The sequence below is a fragment of the Fukomys damarensis genome, unplaced genomic scaffold, assembly GCF_012274545.1.
Source record: "Fukomys damarensis isolate Sample0158 unplaced genomic scaffold, DMR_v1.0_HiC HiC_scaffold_28, whole genome shotgun sequence".
In the NCBI taxonomy this organism is placed as follows: domain Eukaryota; kingdom Metazoa; phylum Chordata; class Mammalia; order Rodentia; family Bathyergidae; genus Fukomys; species Fukomys damarensis.
The window spans coordinates 21,292,898-21,306,729 of NW_022900940.1; the positions used below are offsets into that span (position 1 = coordinate 21,292,898).

The 13,832-nt window shown below is 39.6% G+C and overlaps 1 pseudogene; it reads left to right on the forward strand.

Annotated features, from left to right (window-relative positions):
* On the forward strand, positions 1-719 carry LOC104865928 (annotated as a pseudogene).
* Positions 720-13,832: the final 13,113 nt, after the last annotated feature.

Here is a 13,832-nt window from a genome sequence, read left to right on the forward strand (position 1 = left end):
ATGACTCAGCAGCCACTTCGAGGGATCACCAGCCTGTGTTTCGGCCAACATCAAAGCTGCTTTTGCTGTGCCTCGGAGACAGGTGTGTGCATCTACAATGTAGAACCACTGATGCAGAAGAGGCATCTGGACCATGAGCAGGTGAGCAGCACAGGCCTGGCAGAGATGCTGCACAGCTCCAACCAGCTGGCCCTGGTGGCTGATGATAGCAGTCCCAAGTTCTCAGAGATCTCAGTGCTGCTATGAGATGATGCCCAGGAAGGCAAGGACTCCCAGGACATGCAGGTGCTGGCTGTGTGCACGCACCATGACAAGATTGTGATTGTGCTGAGGAGACACATCAGTGTGTACTCCTTCCCAGATAATCCTGAAAGCTGTTTGAGTTTGACACCCGGGACAACCCCATGGGGCTTTGTGATCTCTGTCCAACCTGGAGAAGCAAATGCTTGTGATTCCAGGACACAAGTGTGGAACTTGTGGACCTGGCAAGTACAAAGCCTGGGACCTCAGCTCTCACTATCATGCACATCAGAGTGATGTGGCCTATGTGTCCCTGAACCAGCCAGGCACCATAGCACATCGTACTTCCCAGAGGGGAACATGGGCATCAGAGTTCCCAGAAGGGAACCCTCACTTGCCTTTTTGAAACTCAGTCCAAGGAGAAACTAGTAGACCTGCACTGAGGCACCGACCCTGCCATCTGTAATGCATTAACTTGAGCCGCGACTCTTCCGTTCCCCTGCACTTCTAGTGATAAGGGCACTTTGCTGTCAAGGATATCCACCTGAGAAGTTTAAGCTAAAGCTGGGAAGGACATGAGCCCTGCTTTCTATAGTGAGAAACTAAGCCCAGTGAGTGTGGTTTTCAGAGTTGGCTGGATGTGAAAGTGCACACGTTGAGCCCAGCAGTCTTCCTGAACCCTGCAGCCTACATCCTGCGGGAACCAGCAGTCAGATTGCTTTTCCCATCTACCAATGTGAGCAGGAAATGCCCTGGCTCAAACAGTTGCCACGTTCTGGGGTGTATGGACAGAGGGACCGTGGAGATCAGAGGGTACCTCCCAAACTCCCTACAAAGGTAGGCAGAGAAAATTGTGACTCCATACATTCCAAGATTGCAGAACCTGGGAAGAAACCACTCATTCAAAAATACAGAGGAAGCTAAGTGTCATGACTCATGCCTGTAATCCCAGATCTCAGAAGGCTGAGGCAGGAGGATGTGCAAAGTCAATGTGCCAGCCTGGGCTACATAGTGAGTTCAAGGCCAGCCTGGAATGCATAGCAAGACCCTTTCTTTAAAAAAAAAGAAAAAGTTTTTCTTTAAAAAAAAAGAAAAAGTTTTTATTACCTCAATTATTTTTCTTTTTTTTTCCTTCTTTGGTTCTTTGGGGTTTGGGATTTGTTTCTTCCCTACTGTTTGATTGAACAAGTTATGTGTCTCATTTTCTCTCTTGTTTGAAAGATTCACATGCTCTTCCTCTGAACTTTCAACAATAGCAATTATTCATTCATTTACTTATTTATTTTTGAGACAGAGTCTCCGTGGTTCATGTTGGCCTTGCTTCAAATATATGAATCTCCTGCCTCACTCTCCCAAATGCTGGGGTCAAAGATATGTAATCACTTAATATTTTAAGATACATATGAAAATATATTTTTCTGTGAGGCAATTCACCGGTCACTCTAGCTTCCTCTTAAATATAACAAGACCTTTAGTATACTTTTCCTTTTTTTTATGTCCTTAACTCTTAGCCTATATTATTTTTTTGACTTTTGTTTTGCAGTCTTGAGAATGGAACCCAGGGCCTCATCCTTGCTGAACAAATCCTCAGTCACTGAACTGTATCCCTAGACCCTTCTTAAAAATCTTTTCTGCTCCCTTCTTACCTTCCTTATTGCAGTTACAGTACGGTATGATATATAATCACATTTCAGTGTCTTATCTATTTATCTTTTTCTCTTCCTGCTTCATTCTAGATATTTTCTTACAACAAATTTTAAGTCATTAAATATCTCTTTAGCCATGCCTAATTTCCTCTTTCAAGTATCCATCAGTTATAGTTTTAATTGACCTTGTTTTTTTTTTATACTGTCAAGTTCTGTGCCATATTTCTCAGTCCTGTCTTTTATCTCCCGGAACATATGAATAGAGTTATTTTAGATTCTGTCTCTGAATGCCCTAGTATTGGTGTCTCTGTTTCTGTCTGTCTCTCTCTCTCTTCTTTCTTTCTTTCTTTTTTTTTTAGACAGGGTCTCAATATGTAGTACAGGCTGGACTTGAACTCACCATGTGGCATAGGCTGGCTTTGAACTCACAACAAGCAATCCATAACGTGTCCTCCGTCCAGTGGCAGAAGAGTCTTTTCCACTGAAAACCGGGTCACCCTGTTCATCCTTTACTCGCTTTTGCTTCTGTAGACACACATCACACATTTTTGTGGAATGCGGAAAAGCCAAAGTTAGTATGTTTATTTTTTAATGTGAATCGAGATAAAGTTCTCTAAAAAAAACAAGTCCAAATAGCTACAAAGCAATTCTTTTATTTCTTTATTTACTCTCACACAGACTATTTGGTAGGGCCCTATTAAAAGTCAGTAGACAGGAAAATATGCTGTCTTAAAATGTAATGAAAACCAGTGGGCTTCTAATCATTCTCCTAAGGCTAATACTACCCTTTTCAATAAATTAATGCAAGCTTGGCTACCTTTTTATGGATGGCATAAAAAGTAAACAGGGACTGAGACAGCAAATGGTATGCCTAGTAATTTGAGAGGTAGATCACGCAAGTGTTCCCAGAGCAGTGATGCCCTACCATGGGGTTTAATCAGGCATTCATTCAATGCCTGGTGCAGTCCTCAGTGCTTATATTTCTTTATACTTCCTGGGTATTTTGACTGCCCTCCCTGAATTTCAAGCTAGTTTCCACCTTCAAGTTCAAAGCCCCTGGACTTTGTCTGTCAAACTCCTCCAAATACACACACACACACACACACACACACACACACACACACCCCATGTTGGGGTCAAACCCAGGGCCTCTGTGTACTCCACCACCAAGTTCTCCCACCCCAACCTAACCTCCTCTAATTTGAATGCTCCTTGAGACAACTTCTCAGCTTCTTGTTCCATACAGCCTCGACTCTTATTTTATTTTTTACTTTGAGAGAGGATCTCATTTAGTTGCCCAGTCTGGCCTCAAACTTATAATCCTCTTGCCTCAGCTTCCCCAGTATCTGGGATTACAGGTATGCATCGCTGTGCCTGGCCCTGGTTAGTGTATGCGTGAATGGATGAGAGCTAAGCAATTTACTTACTGTCACAGTGCTTTCGATGACAACTCCATTTTGCTTCTTTATTCAGCACTCTGTTACCAAATGGAGAGGAGAAACACAAATCTCTCTCTCCCTTTCCCCACTACCTGTCTAGGTCCAAATCAATTCTAGTTAACTGTCTAGAAATTTGTCATAGATTGAATATGTATTTATAGATATGTGTATCCTATTATTTATAGATGATATGACCTAACTATTGTTGATTTAACTCAGCAGTGAATGATTTTAGCTTTCTAAAAATCAAAAATATTTTTACAGATTGACAGTAACTTGAGGTTCAAATGAATACAGATGTTTAAAGTATATGAGCTGGTGTGTTAAATAAGAGTGATGCATGAATTATAATAAAAGTAAAAGTTTATCTCCCACTGTTTCATTATTTAAAGGTGTAATTTTATGTCCCCCAACCTCCAGAAGATCTTGATTTTTTTCCACTTTAAGGAAATGATTGCACCGTTATTTTAAGCTACAAACAGTTTGTTCGTAAAATAGCATGAGACACTTAATAAATCAAACCTGACAACTTTGGCACTTTCTCTTCTCTACTGGTTTGGAATCCTCTGTTCACCGTAGATGCGACTCTGTTATGGGACCCTTTGCCTCTCTTTTCTTGGCCTTGCATGACTGGCATAAACATCTTTCTCTCTCTGATGAGGGAATTAATTCTCCACAAGGTGGAGACCTTGTGGCAGACGTAAGAGCCCATGGTGATTCTCCTTGGAATGGCCTAGATTTGACTCCAAGCTCTGACAAATTCTGGGAGTACAGGAATGGAGACTCCAGCATGGCCAACAGGGGGCAGTCTAAACCCAGGAAATGGTCGTGCATGGGAAACGTGACCTTTGTTCTCAAATAGAATAGTGAAAATCTCCTTTGAAATCATTTCTCCATGTGATGGTTAATCTTGACTCTCAATGTGATTGGCTTGAGAGAGGGTAGAAGATTAATAAAATATACTTTGTGTGTATCTGGGTGGGTCATGCATGCATGACCTTGAGGATTATATCTGGTCCCTGGCCCTTTCCTCAGACTCTTCTGCTCTCTGCTTCCTGACTGCCATAAGTCGAGTAGTTTTCTTCATCCATGCCGTTCCATTATAAGATTTTCCTGCCTTGGTGCCAACTATACATGGATTGGAACCTTTCAAATCATGAAACAAAAAGAAACCATTTCCACCTTCAAGCTGTGTTTATCAGGCATTTTGCACTAGCAGTGAAAAGACAACTAATACATTCTGTTTTCTAGGCTTTTCTGAACAAGAAATGGAGGGGAAAAATGATTAATCCAACAATAAATTGAAGATAGACTAAGTATAATCCAATATTATGAAGGCCAGTCTACAACTCCCTGTCACCTTATCTCAAAGTAGGTAGAAAAATCCTTGCGCCAGGGCTAGGGATGGAAATTAGTGGTAGAGTACTGCCTAACATGCACCTAGGTCCTAGGTTCCATTCTCATCACTACAGAAAGGAAAGAAAGAGAGAAAGAAAGAAAGAGGAAGGAGGGGGAAGGGGGAGAGAGGAAGGAAGGAGAAAAATACTTATAACTCTGCTAAGCTTTGTAAAAAAGCCAAAATCAATACATGGGCTCAGACGAGTGTTTCTTTGTTTGTTTTGTGGTACTGGAGATTGAACCCAGGACATTAGTACTGAGATATATCCCCAGTTTTTTATATTTTTATTTGGAGACAAGGGCTTACTATATCGCCAAGTTCTCCAGGCTGGGCTGGAACTTGTGATACTCCTGTCTCAACTTCCCAAAGTGCTAGTGTTACAGGTGTGCACCACTATGTTCAGCTTCAAATGAGTGTTTTTAACATGTTACATCATTATGTTGGGTTTTCCATGCTCCATGTATGTAAGTATTCCTTGAAAAACAAAGTTTTGGGTGCATTGCCTGGTAATTACATTTATATGAATGGGTAAATAAGAGTCTATTAATGCACGGACTATTTGGGGGAGAACGTGGATGAATGATCCCCAGAATGGCAGTACTTATGTTTAATAGCTGAGAGTTCCACAGGAAATTCAGTGGAGGTAGTCAGTGTGCTCTGCTTTCCCAAATGAATGGACATATTCAATGGTTACTTCATGATCTTTAAAGAAATGAGAATCTTGCCAGGCATGGTGGCACATGCCTGTAATTCCAGCACTTGGGAGACTGAGGCAGGAGTTTGAGACCAGTCTGGGCTACATAGTGAGTTCCAGGTCAGTTTCAACTATGTAGTAAGACCCTGTCTCAAAAAGCCAAAAAAAGAAAAAAGGAGAATTTTAATGTGAGGCATGGTAGGAGGTTAGAGTACACTTAGGCTTCCTGCTGCTGTAAGTTAGCCTTGCCCTGCTCATCTATCTTTTTAGGCACCTACTCTGTACCGTATGCTAAGGGAGTTGTAAACAGAACAAGGCGGTACTTATTTAAAGTTGTTTATAGAGCAATGGAACGTGCTAAGGTACTGTGACTGTGAATCCTGATGCGTCAGCTTCGCTGGATGAAGAAATGCCTAGGAGATTAGTGAGGCGCACTCCTGGGTATGTCGGGCGGTCATGGAGGAGTGACAGGGATGATATGTGGTTCCTTGCCCTTTTCTCTCTCTTTTTTTTTTTCTTTCTTTTTATTGAGGTTATTGGTACAATCTAGGTATACAATACAATTACATTCATCATTGGGATTCTGTACCTTTACATAATAGGTCTTGATTCTCATTTTTCCCCTTGTCCCTGCCCTCCCTTCACCCCCTCCTCCCCTCCCCATTTACAAGCACTTTATTTCCATTTTTTTCAGTTTCTCATATTTTTTTCCTCTCCCTTATTACCTTTCCACCACCCTTCCTACTTTCCCTACACCTTTAGCCCTTTACTTCCTATTTCATATTATTAATTATCTCATTAGGATCCTGTGTACTATTATAGTTTTTCACACCAAAGAAACTATTCGGGATTTCAGTTAAAGAAATCTCTGTATGAACATTAAAAATAGGGAATCCTAAAATAAAACTAAAAGGGAAAGTAAAAGAGAAAAGGCAATGATGTAACATCAAAATAATCCTTTATTCTGGAGATGAAAATGGTCCCTGAACATATTTAAATTGCTTCTCGCTCTTATAGTCTTATCCTATTCTTTTTTTCATTATTTAGAGAATACTTTATTAGTTTCTGTAATCAAACCCTCATAGATATGACCTTACATATTTAGTATGATGTGTTACCCCTGTACACATGGAAAAAAATAAAAATAAAAATAGATTAACATTTCTAGACCAATATGGTTGTCCATTTCCGTACAATGCCCCTTGCCCTTTTCTCTTGGACACTGTTCACCCTCTGCTTCCCTGCTGTCATGAACTGAGCACCTTTGCCTCACTGCGACCTTCCTCTGTGATGTTTTGGCCTTGGAGCCAGCTGACCGTGGACTGAATCTCCCGAAAATGAGCTCAGTTAAAACTTTGCTTGTTTAAGTTGTGTCCAGCAACAGGAAAGCTGACTAATGCAGGTGTCATGCATACAGAAATTATTATGGATAATATTCTTAGCTGTAAATATTTGTTTTGATTTGCAACCTAAGTCCAATCTCAAAAAACTAGTATGTTAGGTGACATTGTAATCTGTTTCATAGGGAAAACAACTGAGGCCCAAAGATGTAAATTTTTTACGTGATTTTGGTTTTTTTAAAACATTTTTTGTTTTTTGTTTTTTTCGGTACCGGCGATCAAACTCAGGACCTTGCATTTGTGAGGCAGGCGCAGCGCCACTGAGCTAAATCCCCGTCCCCCAAAGATGTAAATTGATGTATGTGTGTTTCTGAGGATTAAGTTGCAAAAGCCAGAATTAAACACAGTTCCTCTAATCCTTTTCCAGAGTCGATCCTTTCAGTGCCATTTGAATTTCAACAAGAAACAAAGCGACAGGCATTCATCTGGAGAATTCAAGAGGTAATTTGGGAACTTAGGAACTTGCCAGCACAGAAGCAGCTGTGGATAACATTGACCCAGGAAGGAGGCTCATCCCGAAGAGTGGTACCCCACACACCCCCACTTAGTGGTGCTCAACTGCCTTCTTGCCAAGTCCAAAGCCTGTCTTCCTTAGGGGTCTACCTTTCAGTAGATTAGGTGAAAATATTCTGGGTAAACAATTTCTTCTCCCACATTGGCAGTCTGCTGCTAACTGCTTCACCCTGGATGGTTTTCTTTTAGTTAATTAAAAACCAGGGGTGAGGGATGAAAGAAGGATAAGTTGGGGGATTGCTTGCCAGGGACTTGCAGCTCCAGCTGCAAATCAACTTCAGACCCCAGAGGGACTTAAAAGAACCAGCATTGCCTACAATGGCTCTTCAGTGCAGCCTGTGTTTACTCAGGACCCAGCCCACAACCTCCACAGCCTAGAAGGCAGCCTGCATGTAAATGCCACATTGTGCAGTGATTTTTTTCAGTTACTTCAGTGGCTTCAGGCAGGTAGCAGATGATTTGTGAGACTGCTTCTGATTCAACAGGTTTTGAAACTCTACATTGGCTGCAATGTATTGCTTTTTAAAAAAAAAACAAGAATCTTATTGTGTAGTTCAGGCTGCCTTGAACTTGCTACGCAGCCCAGGCTGGCCTTGAACTTGTGGTGATCCTCCTGCCTCAGCCTCCTGAAGGCTCAAATTATAGTCATGCACCACCATGCCCAGCTATATGTTGCCTTTGAAGCTTATTTATTCATTCTTCCATTCAGCAAAAACTTGATCAAATGCCTGCTCTGTGTTAGGCACTACAGTATCCATCAGGGGTAGTCAAAGAACAGAGCTGTCCTTCAAAGATGCTAAGACTCATGAGAGTCTTTTTTTTTTTTTTTTTTTTTTTTTTTTTTTTTTTTTTTTTTTTTTTTTTTTTTTTTTTTTTGGTACTGGGGATCGAATTTGGGTCCTTGCACTTGTGCGGCAGGTGGTGGAACCACTGAACTAAATCCCCAGCCCTTTCTTTCTTTTTCTTTCTTTCTTTCTTTCTTTCTTTCTTTCTTTCTTTCTTTCTTTCTTTCTTTCTTTCTTTCTTTCTTTCTTTCTTTCTTTCTTCTTTCTTCCTTTCTTTCTCTTTCTTTTACTAGAAATCAAACTCAGGACCTTGCATTTGCCAGGGAGGTGTGGAGTGACTCAGCTAAGACCCCGGCCCTCATTCATTATTTTACTATCCAGGTCATCACCATGACCCTTTGCTTTTGTCTTGGAACCTATGGATGAGTAAACTCAACAGATCAGGATAACGATTATATAATTGAAGGCCTACTATGAGCCAAGTACTTCTCAAGGCACTAGAGATAAAAACACAGAAAAGATGTGTCTCAGTCCTCAAGGACATTCAGACTAGTGGGAGAAACAGATCTGCTAACTAGTATTTCTGCTTAGAAGCCACAGTTACTAAAATAAATCATTATTCAGGATATGGTGTGGCACAAAGGACACTGTCATCCAAGGAGCCCTGGGCTTAACACACAAGGAGGATTCCACAGAGGAGAGGACACTCCTGTTGGGTCAGGAAAGATGAAAGGTGTTCAACCAGATAGAATGTGGGAGAGAAAACATCCACAGTACCATGGAATTACCTCATTCATTCACCAAGCATTTATTGAATACCTGTTATGTGCCAGGTATTAGGATAGGAGCTATGGTAGACACTGGTGATATGAAGATGGTAAGACACTTTTCCTACCTCCTAGAAACCTATTGTTCAAGGAAAGAGTCAGACCAAGAAACATACAGTCATCTTACAGTTACCTAAATTGTACAGTCAAAAGAATTTGAGAGGTTCCTTCTATCTCACTGAGACATAGATGTCAACAGCAGATTTTGCCTTTCTGTAACTTTAACTCTGATTTAGTGGAAGGATATGCTCTCGGAGTGCTTAACAGGCAACATAGTCTAAGAGCAAGAGTTGGGACTTTGACATCATATACAGTTGGGTTCAAATCCTATATTTGCCATATTAGCTACGTGACCTTGGGTAATTCACATCATTGATCTAGAAAGAACCTGTGTTCTCGCCTGCAACCTAACTCACGGGATGGTTGTGAAGAGTATTGAGGTAAAATATGTACAAAGGCCTAGTGATTATAGGTGATCAATAAAAGATAGCTTCCTCTTAGTCCACATAGGACATTGTGAAGCAGACTCTTCTCAGGACCAAAGTTATATGTTAAGTTTATTCAAGACAATTACTACCCATTACTTTACTGTTAAGAAAACCATGGTTGTGTCCAGACAGCAAAATGAAGCTGTATAGAACTATTTATTCTGAGACAGTAATTGACTCAGGTAAGGGCTGCAAAGTTTAGTTTCAGGAATTAGGGGTGTGTGATCCACAGTCAGAAAACAGATATCATTCTCCTCCTGAGTTTAAGGTCCAGTTAGCCACTTGGGAGAGGCCCTTCTTGGAAAATGAGTTTTTTCTGAAGCTGATGAGTGCAGGAGAGGTTCTGAACAGCAAGCCAGAGTCATCCAGTGATGCAAATGATGTCTCCCAGGAGTAGGGGCTGGTCCTAGCACCCAGAGCAGCCTGAGTGGAAACTCTCACATGGAGACATACTGGTAACCCAGGACCCACCACAAAGAGAAAGCCACTTGCAAAAAAGAACCCCACATGACAGTGGAAAAGATATTTTACCCAACGGTTCTACAAACCTCAACAGAAAAACACAACTAAAATGACAAACCAAGGCATCTAGATGCCCACAAATTTACATCTCTCCCCCAAAGGTGATTCCCAGATACTAAAATGAATGAAATTCCAGACAAAGAATTTTAAGAACTGATAGTTAAAATACACAATGAGATCAAAGAAGAGACAAATACACAGCTGAATGAATTAAAGATGTAATTTAGGATATAAAAAACCACTTTGGTGAAGAGTTACAAGTTCTGAAGAAGAACCAAACAAATAACCTAATGATTCATCCCAAGGCCCTGAAAAAACAAGAATAAACCAAACCCCAAAACCAATAATAAGAAAAAAATAATAATAAAGATCAGAGCAGAAATTAGTGAAATTAATACTAAAATAAGACAGATCAATGAATAAAATATTTGGCTCTTCAAAGAAGAAAAACAAGATTAATTAAGCCCTTAGTCAAACTTAACAAAAGAAAGAAAGAAATGGCTCAAATTAATAAAATTAAGAAATGAAATTACAACAGACACCGCTGAAATCAAAAGATCTGCAGAAGGATTTTTGAAATATATTCCAATGAATTGCAGAATATAGAAGAAATTGATAAATTCATAGACACATATGACAACCCAAGTGAGGTCAAGAAGATATACAAAATCTAAGCAGATTAGTAATAAGTAATGAGATTGAAGCAATAAATAAAGCTCTACCAACTTGAAAAAGCCCAGGACCAAATAGATTTATGGTTGAATTCTAGCAGACCTTCAGAGAACATCATTCGCCTTAAATTTTTCCATGTGATAGAAAGAAAAAATATCCTTCCAAATTTATTTTATTAAGCCACATTAGCCTAAAACAAAACTAAATAAAGACTCCACAAGAAAAGAAAACTACAGATCGATATTTTTGATTAACATAGATGCAAAATTTCTCAATAAGATCCTCCCAAACACTTCAACAGCATATTAAGAAGATTGTACACCATGGCCATGTTGATTTTATCCTAGGGATGCAAGGATGGTTTTATATATATATTAATGCAATATACCACACACATAAAATCAAGAATAAAAACATATGATCATATCAATACATGCTGAAAAAGCTTTTGACAAAATTCAGCACTCCTTCATGATAAAAACCCTAATAAAAATAGGCACTGAAAGACTTTTCCTGAAAACAATAAAAGCCATATATGACAAATCCGCAGCCAACATTATTTTAAGTGGAAAAAAAAATGAAACAATGTCCTCTAAAATCAGAAGCAATACACAGGTGTCCACTCTTGCACTCACTCCTGTTCAGACTTTAGGCAGGTCAATCAGACAAGAGGAAGAAATAAAAGGACTACAAACAGGAAAAGAAGAAGTCAAATTATACCTTTTTGCAGATGATATTGTTCTTTACATAAAAATCCCCAAAAGATCCACAGGGAGACTTTTAGATCTGATAATCAAGTTTAGCAAAGTGGTAAGAGATAAAAGTCAACACACAAAAATAAAAAATTGGATTCCTGAACACCAATAATGAACCCACCAAGAAAGGAATCTAAAAAACAATTCCATTCACAATAGCTTCAGAAAAATGAAATACTTAAAAATAAGTCTAACCGTGGTGATGAAAGACCTTTATAATGAAAAGTAAGGACTCTGGAGAAAGAAATTGAAGAGGACATTAGAAATGCAAAGACAGTCCTTACTCTTGGATTTCCAGAATTAATATCATGAAAATGACAGCATTACCCAAAATGTTTTATATATCTAATGCAGTACCCATTAAAATACAAACATCATTTTTCCCAGAACCAGAAAAAAAATCCTAAATTTTACTGGGAAGCAGAAAAGACCTTGAACAGCCAAAGCAACCCTGAGCAAAAAGAGCAATGGTAGAGCCATCACTCTAAAGCCATAGTAACAAAAGCAACATGATATTGGCATAAAAACAGAACCATAGAGCAACACGATAGAATGGAAGTTACAGAAACAAACTTATGTGTCTATGGCCATTTAATTTTTGACAAAGGATAAAAACTATGCAATACAATTTGTAATACCTAAGCTGTGAAAAAGGACTAAATGCCCATCAACTGATAAAAGGATAGAGGAAATGTAGTGTATATACATGGCGGAATGTTATTCGGACATAGAGAAGAATTAAATCATGTGATTTGCAAGAAAATGGATTAAAATCAAACTATCATGTTAAGTGAAATTATCCAGACTCAGAAAATTAGGTATTTCCTGTTTTCTCTTATACCAAAAACCTAAAATACACACACACACACACACACACACACACACACACACACAAGAAATGACAGGAAACCAGGAGGTAGACATCCAGAGATAAGAAAGGGGATTGATAGGAGAAGGGAGGAAAGAAAGAGAGGGCTAATAGAGTTGAAATTAAGATATGTTAAATGCCTGGTCAACTTCCCAAAATAATCCCCACCATTATTTCAAATTAACATGCACTAATAGAGTACAATTTAAAAATTTTTAAAGAAAATTTGACTGAGACCTTTAAAATTTTTTTTTAAAAAATGACTAATACCTTCTGACTATACTCAGGAGAAATTCAGCTATAACAAATGTAAATAAGATTAGTAAGACTACCTAAAACTTAACATTTCTGGTGATTATCCCAAGAAATCCAACTTGATGATCCAGGCCATTAAAACTTTTGGCCAAATTTTAGAGAAAGAACCAACTTTGCCAATAGTCAGACATCTAGTCACACAGTATAGATTGGTCTATGGAATTTTTTTTTTTTTTTTTTGGTACCAGGGATTGAACTTGGGTCCTTGTGCTTGCAAGACAGGCCTCCGAACCGCTGAGCTAAATCCCTGGCCTGGTCTATGAAATATTTAAATATTTGAGCAAGGCCAGACATCTTTGAATACAGGAATTCTGAAATAGCCTAATTAGAGCAAAAACTCTTTTCAATATAAATAACAGTATATTCAGGTGGGATCCAAGCTCACTTTACTTTTCACTGACAAGTTACATGGAATGTTTATGAGTGGACATCCTCCTGCCTCAGCCTCCCAAGTGCTGGGATTACAGGCATGTGCCACCATGCCTGGCTAATCAGATTTTAATCTTGTATAACATGAAGATTTTGTCAGATAATAGCAAATAGTAAAACTTGAGAGTGTTTCAAGTCAGGAGTTGTTGTGATTGATGGCAACGGTGGGTCCACTAATTTTAAACTAAACAATGTAGGGCAGAGGTTTTCTGTCACATGATCTCAAGGATGTTGATGATGGTGGTGGTGGAAAATGACACCAACTGCGTTTTTCAAGGTAAAAGGTACATCTTACCTGATAATGGATGGGTGGAGAAAGGAACCCAGAAGCAATTCCAGGGCAAGGTGCAAGTTACCCTGGATTTCAAGACCCATGAAAGGACCTGCAGAAACAGCCTCATTGGAGTTACTTGAGAATCTCCTTTGACATTTTCTTCTCTCTCTGAATTATTGTAGAGACTCTGGCTGTAAGCCTGTTTTCTTGCCAGATGGAAGTACTGGTAGAAGCCCTGGTGCATTCCCAGGTGTTCTGCTGAAGCCTGAGCGAGGTGAAGGTCAATGTACTAGGTGTGTACGTCCGTGAGCCGTGTAAGCCCAGGCAGAGTAGTGAATACGAAGCATGTGGATTTAGGTGTTAGGTTTGCTAATATTCTTGATTTCCTCCTCTTGCACCCCATGGGAAAGCTAGAGATTCTTGCTTTAGGGGTGGCTGAACCCATGATACCCTACGCTGAATGGGGATGATTGGCAGCAGTTTATTGGGCACATATACTCACAACCTAGGTGACACGACAACATGAGCAGGGCCACACAGGGATCGTGTCTGGGACCGGAGAACAC